The following is a 13,739-nucleotide window of genomic DNA, read 5'->3' on the forward strand; positions in this document are numbered from 1 at the left end:
GAACTTGTTTACGTTAGACTTGAATACAAGTACAACCATTGCAGTCAGCTGGAAGCATCTGTTAAATGTTGTACAAGTTTTATAATTGAAAAACCCCCATGCGCGAACGCATCATGTAAGAATAGCATAAACGAAGGCGGTGAGTTGGCACAAAATAGTGCGAGGGTTCAGGAGTTAATACCATGCAAACGGTAAATTTGCGACGGGTTTGATAATCAGATTCGTTGTCAGCGAGTCCAACGACCCCGAAAACCTACAAAATAAATAAATAAATAAATAAATAAATATTGGTCAGTGTTCTGTTGTAGTTAAAGTAAACATTTACCCATTAAATTTTTCTGTTGGTCGCAATGGAACTCAACGACCAAGGAGTACCCCAAAACCTTTTTAGCCAATAAATACACAAAAAATGCCCCCCTCTCTCAGGTGGCCATAAAGTGGGTGCTCATTTTAAGTTAAATTTAAGTGGAAAAGTGATCACCCACTTTTCGGAAAAGTAATTTCTTCATATCATGAAAACTATTTTTGCGACGGAAACGGTTTACAGATTCGTTTTTAGCACACCGAAATCTACAAAAAACATATTTTGTTATGTACGAACGTGAGACGGGCCTTAAGGGGTAGGTATGTGAACCAAACCGAAACCGCCGTGCTGGATCGTCGTTCTTCACAAAAGACACAAAAATATAGATACTTGTGCAGTTTACGAACCATGGTATATTTTTTTTTTAGAAAGGATTTTTAAGTTTAATCCAATTTTTACAGTGTGGCTACGATATCCACGTTAAAACTGAATTTTTAAATAATAACGTTATTATTACAGTACGACCCATAAACTGCACAAGTAGCAAAATCTAATAAAAAACTATAGATTTTATTTTTTGGAGAGGATGGAGGCGTGAAAGATAGTTTACACCCCGTCATCCACCTCGGCCCTAAGTACTACATCTTTCGCTTATCAATGTACACATGCGTTTACGACTGAAATCGGTCAGCATACATTTGAAAACTGGACATCTTCTACAGCAGAGATTTAATTTCATATATCAACAAACGTCATACAGAAGAAATCTACTTCGGATAAAAAATACAAACATTAAAGTAGGCTTACCTTAATTTTAATTTTGATTCAGTCTTAAGCACGTTTTACAACCCAGACAGCTGTAAACATCTGATGGTAAATTGAATAAACAAAATCCCGATAATCATGCGACATGCCGTCTATATTTACTGTAGCGTACAGGGACGCGATAATTCGCCCATATCCTAAAATAAACAAGGGAAGTTACTCTGTTATTCCATTAAGAAATAGTAGTTTAATAATTATCTACCTTCCGACCACAAGCGACTTTTTGAGTTCTATTGAAGCAGTTGACTTGTTGCAGAGGGGGGCAACGGGTGATTAAACCAGTTAACCATACAACTAAAATGTTAGACACTATACAAAGGAAGGTAACAGCAAAGACAAAGAAGAATGACAAACACAGAGATTTCAGTTAAAAAAGAACGGTAGGAACCGTCCTTTTTTTTTTTTTTTGATAACCAAAAATGTGAGATCGTCAGGCAAAAAATAAATAAATAAATAAAATTAAAAAAATAAATTAAAAAAAAATAAAATAATAATAATAATAATAATAATAATAATAATAATAATAATAATAATGATAAAGAAATAAAATAAAAATAGATCGTCAGGATCAGGAACTGGACGTCAGAGAGCACTGGAAGGTAAGCGTCAGCGGGTTGCTGAGTAGGACATCAGTGGATAATGGAAGGGAGCGTCAGCGGGCTGCTGAGTTTGACATCAGTGGATACTGGAAACAGTAACCAGACGTTGGCAGGCTCTAGTGTGTGTAGCCTGATGTTGACTGGCACTGAAAGGGGTAGCTTGATAGCTACCAACACTGGAACTGGCAACTGAACTGTAGGGAAAATTTTGGTGTGACTGCAGTCATAGAGACGGACTTCTAAAAAATTAGAAGCTATTTCGGCATTAAATATGGGGCTGATGTGGCCGAGATGAAATGGGAAATTTTAGATGATTCGTGTCGAACTTGGAAAATTAAAAGTTGCGTTAAAAATTGAAAAGCGTTGTCAAAGAGAGAATCGAGTTGAGTCGAGTTGAATTCTCGAGAACCGGACTGAACGTGTGAGAGCGGAGAATGTTGCCAAGAATCCAGTCTGGGGTTGTTTTTTTTTCCTATTAGAAGCAATTTCGGATTCTTTTTTTGTTTTTTTTTAAAAAAGTCGTAGCTGTTAAAAGAACTTACAATGCGATTCAGTCGACTTGTATGTAAAGTCGTTTTTAAATGAGAAATTTAAAAATTAACTTTTGTGTGTCTGTCTGGCCGTGAGCTAGCTGTGTCTAGCCGAGTGTCATGGGTTAGCTGTGTCTAGCCAAGTGTCGTGGGCTAGCTGTGTCTAGCCATGTGTCGTGGGTTAGCTGTGTCTAGCCGAATATGGTGGGCTAGCTGTATCTAGCCGAGTATGGTGGGCTAGCTGTGTCTAACCAAGTAGCGCCACTTTTGCTAAGGAGTATCCGACAAAGACAGATACTACTTCCCTACCCAGTTTGTGATCATGAAATCAGGGGGAGGAGTGTAGGGAAAATTTTGATGTGACTGCAGTCATAGAGGGGGACTTCTAAAAAATTAGAAGCTATTTCATCTTTAAATATGGGGCTGATGCAACCAAGATGAAATGGGAAATTTTAGATGATTCGTGTCGAACTTGGAAAATTAAAAGTCGCGTTGAAAATTGAAAAGCGTTGTCAAAGAGAGAATCGAGTTGAGTCGAGTTGAATTCTCGAGAACTGGACTGAACGTGTGAGAGTGGAAAATGCTGCCAAGAATCCAGTCCGGGTTTTTTTTTTTCTATTATAGGCGCTGGTGTGGTAGTCTGACGTCGACCGGCATTGGAAGGCTGCAGGAGGCACTTAGGGGTGCTGGAAGGAGCTGGAGGAGTAGGCAGGCACCTCAGAGGCTTCTCAGAGTGCAGAGTGCAGGCAGCGAAGAATGAAAAACTTTCTGGAAAGGGCTGTTTGTAAAAACTTTCTGAGTCTGTTGTGAAAAAATATAGCCCTGAAAAGGGCTGTTTATGAAAACTTTCTGAAAATGTGGAAAAACTTGGTGTTTGAAAAACTGCTGCTAAGAGTTTTGACTAATCGTGTCAAAATGTCGACTCTTCACCCCGCCCCACCCCACTGTAGGTGAAATTTTGGTAGCGGACATCCTGTATTTATGGAATCGTATTGTTACAACAGTCGCTGTTCTTAGGAAAAAAAAATGAATAGAATTAAATTCTCGCTGCATTCATCACAATAAATAGAATTCCAAATTTAAATTTATCTTGTTTATATTCGATTCAGCTCGGAATCAAAGTCTCTTCTATTTTTTTTAACGAAAAAAGATTGAATTTAGATTTCTTTCTTTAAAGTTCAAAATAGGGAAACGGTGTGTTGCTATTTTTAGTACAAGGTCAGTAGTTTCGTTTGTCTGCCACCAGGCGATGTCTGTGAGAATGTTTACAAATAAAAAAATGCCTGGCATATTAAAAATACACACCTCGAAGTAAGCACACTGTGACAAGGCCCTCTCCCTGGATAATTTATCATTATCAGTTATAAGTAAATATATGACATACTTCTACGGGAAAGTAATCCTCCTTCCTAAATGTATCCGTCTGGTTGAACTGGTGGATGCTTCTGTATTTGGCGTTGACTCTAGTGGAGCAGGTTGTGATTGTGTGATTATTTGGTCAGGTGAGACTCCTGGATGTATTGAGCTGGATTCTGTCTCCTGTGGAGATTTTTCAAGATGAACCGGTTTAACTCTGTCAATCAAGATGGTGTCCATCCAGTTCCCTCGTGCAATGGTGAGGTGTTTCTTCAAGCATTTTAGGACCCTGAAGGGATCCTGGTATGTTGGTGTTAGAGGTTTCTTTACCGAGTCATTTCGGATAAAAATAAACTCACAATCCTGGAGCTGTTGTGGAATATAGATAGTTGGTGAGGGTTGCCTTTCAGCTGGGCCATTTTATTGTGTAGTCTTGAGTGAAGGGACTTTTAGAAGTGAGGTTGGGTATAGTGTCATCGAAAAATTGCACAGGTATTTCTAATGGGTACTTCTACTGGCCATCTGGAGAAACGGTCAACTACTGTGAGGAGGTACTGGTAATTCTAGCACACTGGGAGAGGTCCGACTATGTCCATGTGTATGTGACTGAAATGTGCATTGGGGTTACTGAATGTGCCTGGTAGAGATTTTGTGTGTCGTTGAACCTTGCATTTCTGGCACTCAAGGCATGTTGAAACCCAATTCCGGATATCGGAATTCATGTTCTGCCAAACAAAACAATCAGCAATGAGTCTGCCTGCTGGGGTGTGACAATTCATGTAGGTGGTAAAAAAATATGTCTTTTGAGTGTCGGTGATATGTAGGGTCTGGGTTGATTTAGTTTTGTATCATAGTACAGTGTTCTCCTGCTCAAAGGTGCTGGCAATTCCGTCAATCACAGGAATGTATTAGCCAAGACTTCAGGAAGAGTTGTGTTGGATTCCTAGGCTGCAGCTATCAAATCTTGATTGAGCGGACTGTTTTCTACTGTATTGACATCAGATCTGGACAGGGCATCAGCAACAGCATTTTCTTTTCCTTTCACATACCGGATGTCAGATGTGAACTGTGAACTGAAGTCTAGATGTCTAATTTCACGAGCAGTATATTTGTCAGAGTTGTTCAACAGGGAGGTTGTCAACGGTTTGTGGTCAGTTGAAACTGTGAAATTCCTGCCTTCCAGTAAGTATTGGAAGTGTTTGATGGCAAGGTAAATAGCCAAAAGTCCTTTTCTCCACAAAAACTTAAGACAAGTACAGACAAATCGCCAGTTTTTAATGTGCGGAAAATACAACTTCTGCACAAAGGGCACATTGGATTTAAGCAAAACATATACATCACTTCAGTCTTTAGGGATTTTCCTTCAATAACTGAAAATATGAAATGTCACACCGGAACATTGATGCCTACTAGACATCATCCTCAGGTGTCTTCAGTCTCTCTGTGCAGAGGTTTGTCAGAGCACTGACATGAGGATACTTCTCATTAAAGAAGTAAACCCTGACCAAATGTTAAAAGAAAACATGGTGTGATTACTCCTCAAGCCATCCAGCACATTCTCCAGGTTGCAAACGGGAACACCTCCTTTATTAATAGAGGGAAACTTCTAATACCAAATAAGAAGTCGTGGAATTTCTAATAAAAATGAATGAAAATAGTAATACATACTAGTAGGCCGGTACCCAAGATAAAAAGGGATCCTCAACTTGTTTATACACCAGGCGGAAAGAGGTAAGTAATGGTGTAATGCTTCTTTCCTCTGGAAATGGCACTGTAGCCATAACAGAGGTCAACAAGGGTCAGCCATCAGACCTCGATACCAGAGTTATTAGTTAAAACAGTTTCAACAGCTAAAAATAGAAAATTAAGGTTTAAAACTCAGCCATGAAATGTTGCTGAAAAGAAGGTTTTGCTGTTTTGTTACCACTACTCAAAGTTTGAAAAGTGGAACAGCAAAACAAGTATAATATTAACCGAAAAAATAAATGAATCTGACCTCCATGAAGAAAAAAAAGAAAACACTGCTTGCCAGATTTAGATCTCTTGTCTCCCAAATGGGATTATATATATTGGATGGAGACATCATTTGCATTAAAAATGTCACCCTCAAAGAGAGCAGAAAAAGACTATCTTCAGGTCAAGGAAGAAGAAACCTTAAAGAAAGTCTAGATGGGAAGAGAAGTAGACGTTTGTATGGGTTATGGAATATGCTCAAACAAAATATTCCCCCAAAAAGCAAAGGACAGAGGCCTGGAGGGAAATATTCTTCCATTTCTGTCCAGGAAAAAGACATGTTGCACCCAAAATATAATGCAGAGACACAACAGCATAAAGATTTTCAATGAAGCTGAAATCTCATATATGAAAACAAAAGTAGAGACCCTTATTAGAAAACAACTAAATCCGGGTCAAAACCCAATAAAAATTCCCATTATTGAGACCTCAAAAGCGCAGCCAGAGCAACACCATTGTGATGTAGCAGGACTAGCTGTGATAATTCAACATGGATCCAATTTAGACCCAGGATCGACTTTGTTGAGTAACTCTCTTATTTGTCTCTCATCCTCAGCAGGTAACCAAATAAAAAGCAATAACAGACCCTCACTGGACGTTAGTTTTTCCTTGTCACTATCGACAAGTGCACTACTGCCAACATATGCAACTACACCGATATCTCAATTGGAACTAGATGATGAACAGTTGACAATGGGAGAAGATCTCTGTTAGACTATGGAGAAGGTCCAGAAGATGGGGCTGCAAAAGTGCATTTTTACTAGAGCTACAAAGCAACAATAAGAAAGGTTAATCTTGCTCTCCAGAGACTTGTCCCATACAATATATCCCTTACGGAGTTAAACCAGATATCTTATGCTGCAGGACTCCACATTGTTAAAAGAAAACAGTCCTTAATTTCCAACCTCAAAAACACTGTGAGTCCAAGTCAAAAGAGAAAACACTGGAAACGAAGCTCCCAAATCAGCTAGACCCATGCAGGAGAGAATTGTCTCAAATAAAACAATTCCTCGTTGCACCTGCAATGCAGGGACGACTGAAAAACACATCTTAATGGAAAATATGGCACAAGAATATAGGAGATAAAAACGCAGCCAGAAAACTAGAAGGCAAGATCCTAGCGCTTAACAAAGAATTAAGAAATAAGAAAGCAAAAATATAGCAAAAACTGAAAATGAAATGTTTAAGAAAAATACTTGTTTATTCTACTGTAACCTATTAAGGACACAATAACGATAAATAAGCTGCCCAAAATGTAAGAGTTGGAGGATTATTAAAGGCCTCTCTTCAAAAACAAAGTAGCATACTATAAAGAGGCCCAATGGATTGAAGATGTTGAAAAAAAGCAACGGAAATAAACCAGAAATGCCAGAGCCAGAGATAACAGCTGACATTGTAAAGCAAAAGCTAAATAGGTTCCAGAAGTACAAATTTCTGGCTTGAACGACCAACATCATTGCATGGTCATTATAACAGTTGTTTCACCAAATATTGAAGGATGAAGAAGCCACGCCAGAATGACTTTTAAAAGGTGATACAATCCTCATTGCGAAAACAAATGAGACACAACATCCTAATAAGTACAGACCATTCTGCTGTCTCACTACTACATACAAGCTCTTCACTAACCTGGATGCAGACAGCATCTATCAACATCTCTTCTCTCAAACATATTTGGAAAAAGAACAAGCAAGATGCAGGAGGAAGTGTTAAGGCACCCAGGACTAGTAATTAATCAATAAGACCATCCTTGAGGATTGTAAGAAGAGACAAAGAAACCAAAGTATGGCGTGGATTGATTACCAAAAGACATGATAATGTTCCCCACACATGGCTACTGTGATGTCTACATTTGTATAAAATCCATCCAGCGATGAAGGAGACTATGGCTGTACATATGAAAATGTGGCAAACTACCATGGCATTTAGCCACACAAACGGAACTGTAAAAATGCCTAACATCAAAATCAGAAGAGAAATCTTTCAAGGGGATAGCCTATCTCATTTACTCTTCTGCCTGGCAGTAGATCCGTTAAGCAAGTTACTCAACAAAAACTTGAGCCAAAGCTGCCAACAAGACCCAAACAAAAGAGTCAACAACTTGCTCTTTTTGGACAAGCTCAATTTTTATGCCAACCCAGACACTGACTTAAGTTGACTCTTGCAGGTTATACATAACTTCTTCAGAGATATTGGAAGGAAGTTTGGGTTGGACAACTGTGTCAAGTGCTCCATCAAAGCTGGGAAGAAGGTCCAAATGGAAAATATACAGCTTGATGAAGACACTGAGATCAAGGACCTAGAAGAGCAGGAAAAATACAAATACATTGGCATAGAAGAAGGCGATTCAATTCCTGTTGCCTAGTCGGATTGAAGGTATTTAGTTCTCTCCGACTGCAAGAACTTAGACACCAGGGTCGGAAAGTGAGATTGAGAAGTCAGCACCATCGAGGAGAGGCATTCTGACCTGCAAAAAGCGCTTGGACAGCCCTGTCGGTGTTCCACCAAAGAGGGTGCCTCACCCGATTAGCAATAAACAAACCCCTTCTGAAAATGAGAATATAAGGCCTGATAGGGTGGACCTCTTAGAACTGCACAGAACTTAACTCCCACCGCAACATAAACAGGGCCCAGAATATTACAGGAATGATCTAATCTCTGTTCATTTTGGAGGGCTGAGGTTAAAAGTCTGTAGCCGGATGGAAAAAAATTGGCCAAAGAAAGGCTGTCATTATATTAAAAAAAAAGTGTTCATACAACGCGCTTGATCAACAAATAAATGATTACGATTAATTTCCAACCAAACTTATCACAATCAAAAAAGTTTTACAGGTATATTAATTGTGTCTATGTTCAGTTCAGCTTAAAATCAAAAGTCAGCTTAAAATCAAAAGGCTTCTATTGATTATTTGGGAAGAGTACAGTTTCATGTTTTTGTTCTCGTTTGCAGTTAAGACGAAAGGAAAGTCATCACGTATGCCGACGCACACATATGCACGCTACGCTGTATTGGTCACATGGCTGTCTCTGCTGACACGTTGCCATTGTGTGATTTTGTTTGAGTGGAAGGCAATGTTCTGATGCACACCATGACACTTTCATCTAAAAAAAATTAATCTATATATATATATATATATATATATATATATATATATATATATAAAAGTGAACGTGTCTGTGTATCTGTGTGTCTGTCTGTGTGTCTGTCTGTGTACATTTCCCTACGCAATAGCTCTGTCAATTTTCAACCTACAGACTCGAAATTTGATATAGAGGGTACTGAGATTTGGGAAAATCGGCCAGTAATTTGGCGATTAAGGGGTCAGAGTTCAACGATTTGACCTTTGAGAATTCTACCAAACTCCTCCGACAATTTTGGGTCTAAACACTTGGAATTTCAGATATAGGTTCCTTGGACATGGATCTAACTTAATAACTTGATTTGAGCCCCCCAAAATAAATTTTAAGGTGTCATAATAGGGGTCAAATTTTAAAAAAATTGACCGCTTTTTTTTTGTCTTTGCTCAACATATACCTCCAAATACCCGGGCAACGCCGGGCTGAAATGCTAGTATATCTATAAAAGTGAACTTGTCTGTCTGTCTGTCTATCTGTGTGTCTGTGTACATTTCCCTATGCAATAACTGTGAATTTTTAGTCTACAGACCCGAAATTTGATATGTAGGGTACTGAGATTTGGGAAAATATATGTGATCGGTTTTTGGCCAGAAATTTGGATGCTAAAGGGGCCAAAGTTCAATGATTTTACCTTTGTCAATAATACCAAACTCCTCCGACAATTTTGGGTCTAAACAGTTGAAATTTTAGATATATGTTCCTTGGACATGGATCTAACTTAATAACTCGATTTGAGCCCAAAACAATACATTTTAAGGGGTCATAATAGGGGTCAAAGTTAAAAAAAAATTGACCTCTGGGGTCTCTACCACCAAATTACTCAGACAATTTCTGGTCTAAACATTTGAAATTTTACATAAAGGTTATTCAGAGATAGGGCAAGCTTTTTAATCGGTTTGGGTCGAAAATGTTTAGTTACCAATATATAAATGTATATATGTATGTATGTATGTATGTATGTATGTATGTATGTATGTATGTCTGCCTAAAACTTTCGACAGAGGCGATGGATATTTACAAGATCAGTATCGTTTCGAAGTTTGACTTTGTAGAGGACAAATACTGAACAATTGACTAAAAATATTAATTTCTTCACTCTAAACTGGACAATTTCTACAGGGTTTGGTCGTGTTTTCGCCGATATTTTTGAAAATCATTCTCTCCTTTCGATTGTTTAGCCTTAATTTATACATAAGTGACATCCGGTTTGGCGGTGGTCGTAACAGCAAATACGTCAGGTTTTTTGTCCCTTTTTTTCCTCCTTCACGGTATGGGTTTCAGCCTGCTTTCCTACTCCCACTTTTTTTTTTTTGCTTAACATACACATCCAAATACCCGGGCAACGACGGGCTGAAATACTAGTATATCTATAACAGGTCACCAAATCAATGGATGCTGTATAGCAGGGGGTTTCATATTGGGGATCATATATCGGGTAGATGTAATAGAGAGGTAACAATGATGAGAGAGACATTTATAAAAGAGAGTGAGAATTCCTTATTGAAGGGAAGTGTTATACTGTTCTTTTACATCAGAGAGGACACGATCATTACTTATGATGGAGGAGGGGGACACATTACTTGGAAGGAGGTTATACAAAGTTCATTATAGATGATGATAGATAAAACACATTTACCTTTCAGTTGTTGAATGACAACAGTTACAAAAATCGATAATGTTCTTTATTTCATTTGACCGGTCGAATGATGATGACGTCAGGAATTCAAATTCGTATCTACATGGTTAAATGTTCTTCCTTCGCTTCTAAACGGACCCTCCTCTGCCCATGTCAACTCTTTCTGACTGCCTCTTTTGACTGCTCGAACCTGACTGCCCGACTGCCTTGATCTGACTAAAAACTAGCTCTTACATTGAGAATTCACTTTTTGCTATGACGTCAGATGTGTGGTTCCAAAACGTGGCCAACTCACGTGACTAAGCATACGTTTATCCAAAACACACTTCTGCAAACAAAGAATTCTCAACTAACTTATTATTTTTATCTAACCTATTTTTTACAATATATTTTTTAGGTGACATTTTTAATTTAGTTTTCATAAAAGAACGAACAATCAAATTCTTTTTACAATACAAACAGTATCTAAACTATTTTATATGGAGTTTAACAATGGCTAAATTCTAACACTCCATTTTCTAAATCTATTTCTGAACCTTGCTTACAAGGTTCGAGTCTCGGCTTATCCTAATCTCACTTTCCACTTATCTAATGTTCTTATTTACAAGAAAAGGGGACAGCCCTTTTTCCCCGTAACAATTCTACCAAACTCCTCCGCCAATATTGGGTCTAAACACGTGAAATTTTAGATGCAGGTTGCCTGCACATTAGTCAAACTTAAAAAAATATATATATAGATATACATATGCACATAAAGTTATGAACAGTACATAGGGCCCGAACAAAGCCGAACTGAAATTCTAGTTGAATATATTTATAATGAAATAACTTTTTACTCAAACAGATTTTGAACAGTCATATCCTTTTCATTGGACAGGTTAACATTTGGGATAACTTTCAATGGACGTGTCGCACAACGACTACAGATAATTATGTGGGACCTTATAGTTACACCTAATGCAATTAAATCCCTCTTTAGTTGTATATAACATAATTTAGCTGCATATAGCACTTGGTTGCACATAAAAAAATTAAGTATTTTTTACTATAACACAAAGTACTTTTTAATTTAATAATTAATTTTACAATGATTAAGTAATTAATGTTTTAGTAACTCTATAATCATAGTATATTTTAATGTATTAATTTATTGCTTTTTTACAACGGCAATCTTATATAGATTAGTAATTTAAATGTAATTTTTGTTCTTACGGTATAATTTGTTAGTTAACTATTATATCCTTATTATCTTTAAACTTGGATGTAGATTCTTTTCAAATTGCAAGATTATCTCCCTGCTACAATTATATTCTTACGTTAGTGAATTTTTTTAATATTTTAAAATAGTGGTCTAATTACTTCCCTTTGAAGCTCTTAAATCCAGTTTAATACATTAACTTTGAAAGTTTCGGCATGAGAGCATTTTGAACTTCTAACAATATGGGATAAATAATGCTGGATTTTTTTTCTTCTCGAACATTCCGATGATTTTGATTGCGCTTGCTCTCGACTATTTGGTGGTTTCATGAACTCCACAACTTCACATGATGTTGTGAGTGTTTTGTTCATGCTAGTTTACCAAAGAAATTCAGTCCGATTTTGATTAACCATTCAATGAAGTTGAAATATGTACGAAGGCGTGTAGCAATTTTTTTCAAATTCTAACAGCCGAAAGTATAAATATCAAATGTCATTAAATACACCTGCATCCTACCCTAGCTAGAAACCGGATAGCTGTGAGAAAGGCGGAAGTGTCTACAGATTTCGTTAGGGGTTGTTTGCATTCTCGCCACCGTATCCCATCTTTATCTAATCGAGTGCTTACCAGTGATAAAAAGTGGGTTCTGCACGAAACTTACAAGCGTTCCGGACATTGGCTTTCCCCTCGGGATGCTTTCTTTCACAGGCCACCTATGCAACCACTCAAGATTATGTATTGTATCTGGTAGACATGTTGTCAGTTGGTTCATTATGAGCTGCTACCAACAGAGCAAACAGTTACTGGAGATCTACGCTCGCCACAATTTAAACAGGCATTGCACCAGCGCTGGTGAATCGCAAAGGTGTGATTTTACTCAATGACAGTGCTAGGCTGCATGTCGTGCGAGTGGCCAGGGATATCATACAACAATTTGGGTGTAAGACTTTGTCCCATCCTCTTTATTCATCTGACTTTTCACCATCCGATTACTTTCTCTTCTATTTCCTAGATAATCATTTTCGTAGGATATCCTGTATCAATGAAACAGACTTGCGACAAACTCTCATGAACCTTTTTGCACCCCCCCTCGGGTTCTATCTGAACTGGATTGAACAGCTGGATATACATTGACAGAAGGTGCTGGGTGCCAATAGTGATTCCTCTGAAAATTAAATATAAGTTCTATATACATTTATTTTAAAAACAGACAGAACATTTTAGTTGCCTTGCAGAATACGAACTATGCTATTTTTTAACAGGATTTTCAAGTTGAATTGATTTATCATGGTATCTTTTGTTTATTAAATTGTTAGATGCAAAAATGGTATTTTCTTTTTTAAAAAAAAAGCTACTCTTCCCATGTTTAGAATTGGTTTCTAAATAAAAACGTTATTATTTCAGCACGGTACGTATTCTGCATAAGTACGGTTTTTTATTCCTGAAGAAGGGGAAAATTTTGAACTTACTTTGCTTTTTTGGGGTAAACATTTGAAGGGTGACACTTTTGATTTTTGCCAACCATTTAATAATTTTCACTCCAGAAACTGTTCGCCGTAACCTTTAATTAAAAACAAACGTTTAAACGTTATTTTCAATGCATCCATGCATATCATGAAAGCTCTACTTCGTATAAACGAACATGGAGCTTTTTTTCACAGCGCTAATTGGAATCGATTAATTTAGATTGATCAAAATGAGATTTTCCCATACGAAAATCTGACTTTAATTATATATACAAAAATTATTATTCATAAATAATAATACAATACACATAGGTTTTAACTTTATATTACAGTTTCACGAATCAGTGATCACTAGAGTGTTTATGGCTGGCACCAATAAAAAAGGAGAGCTCTGGAAGAAAAGAATAGTACTTAGATACGTGAAAGTAGATTTCACCTAATTTTTTTATTTATTTATTTACTATTATATAAAACGAAACTTTGTCTGTGTATCTGTAAGTTCGTTTCAAGCCATTATCACCGCACAATTAGTAATGCTAGGCATATAAAATCAACAGTAGGTTCTTTGATATGACAAGGGCGCGTTCGAAATGAATGCTTCTGATTAGAGCGCAATTGAAGCATGATACTTGACTCGAAAACAGCTGGGTTAATTTTTTATGAAATCTCACATG

General features: G+C 37.3%; 1 protein-coding gene across 2 annotated transcripts in view; it reads right to left on the minus strand.

The window, feature by feature from the left end:
* The window catches only part of LOC145257531 (sulfate transporter-like), a 142,014-nt gene extending 140,627 nt beyond the window's left edge, over positions 1–1,387 (minus strand). Inside the window, exon 1 of one of the 2 annotated variants that reach the window (XM_080115666.1) lies at positions 1,112–1,387. The gene's annotated coding sequence lies outside the window, so the exon portion shown is untranslated. The remainder of the gene's footprint in view (positions 1–1,111) is intronic. The other variant, XM_080115667.1, reaches the window with a different exon arrangement.
* Between the last annotated feature and the right edge of the window lie 12,352 nt (positions 1,388–13,739).

The sequence above is a fragment of the Euprymna scolopes genome, chromosome 3 (genome assembly GCF_053919585.1).
Source record: "Euprymna scolopes isolate OS-2025 chromosome 3, ASM5391958v1, whole genome shotgun sequence".
In the NCBI taxonomy this organism is placed as follows: domain Eukaryota; kingdom Metazoa; phylum Mollusca; class Cephalopoda; order Sepiida; family Sepiolidae; genus Euprymna; species Euprymna scolopes.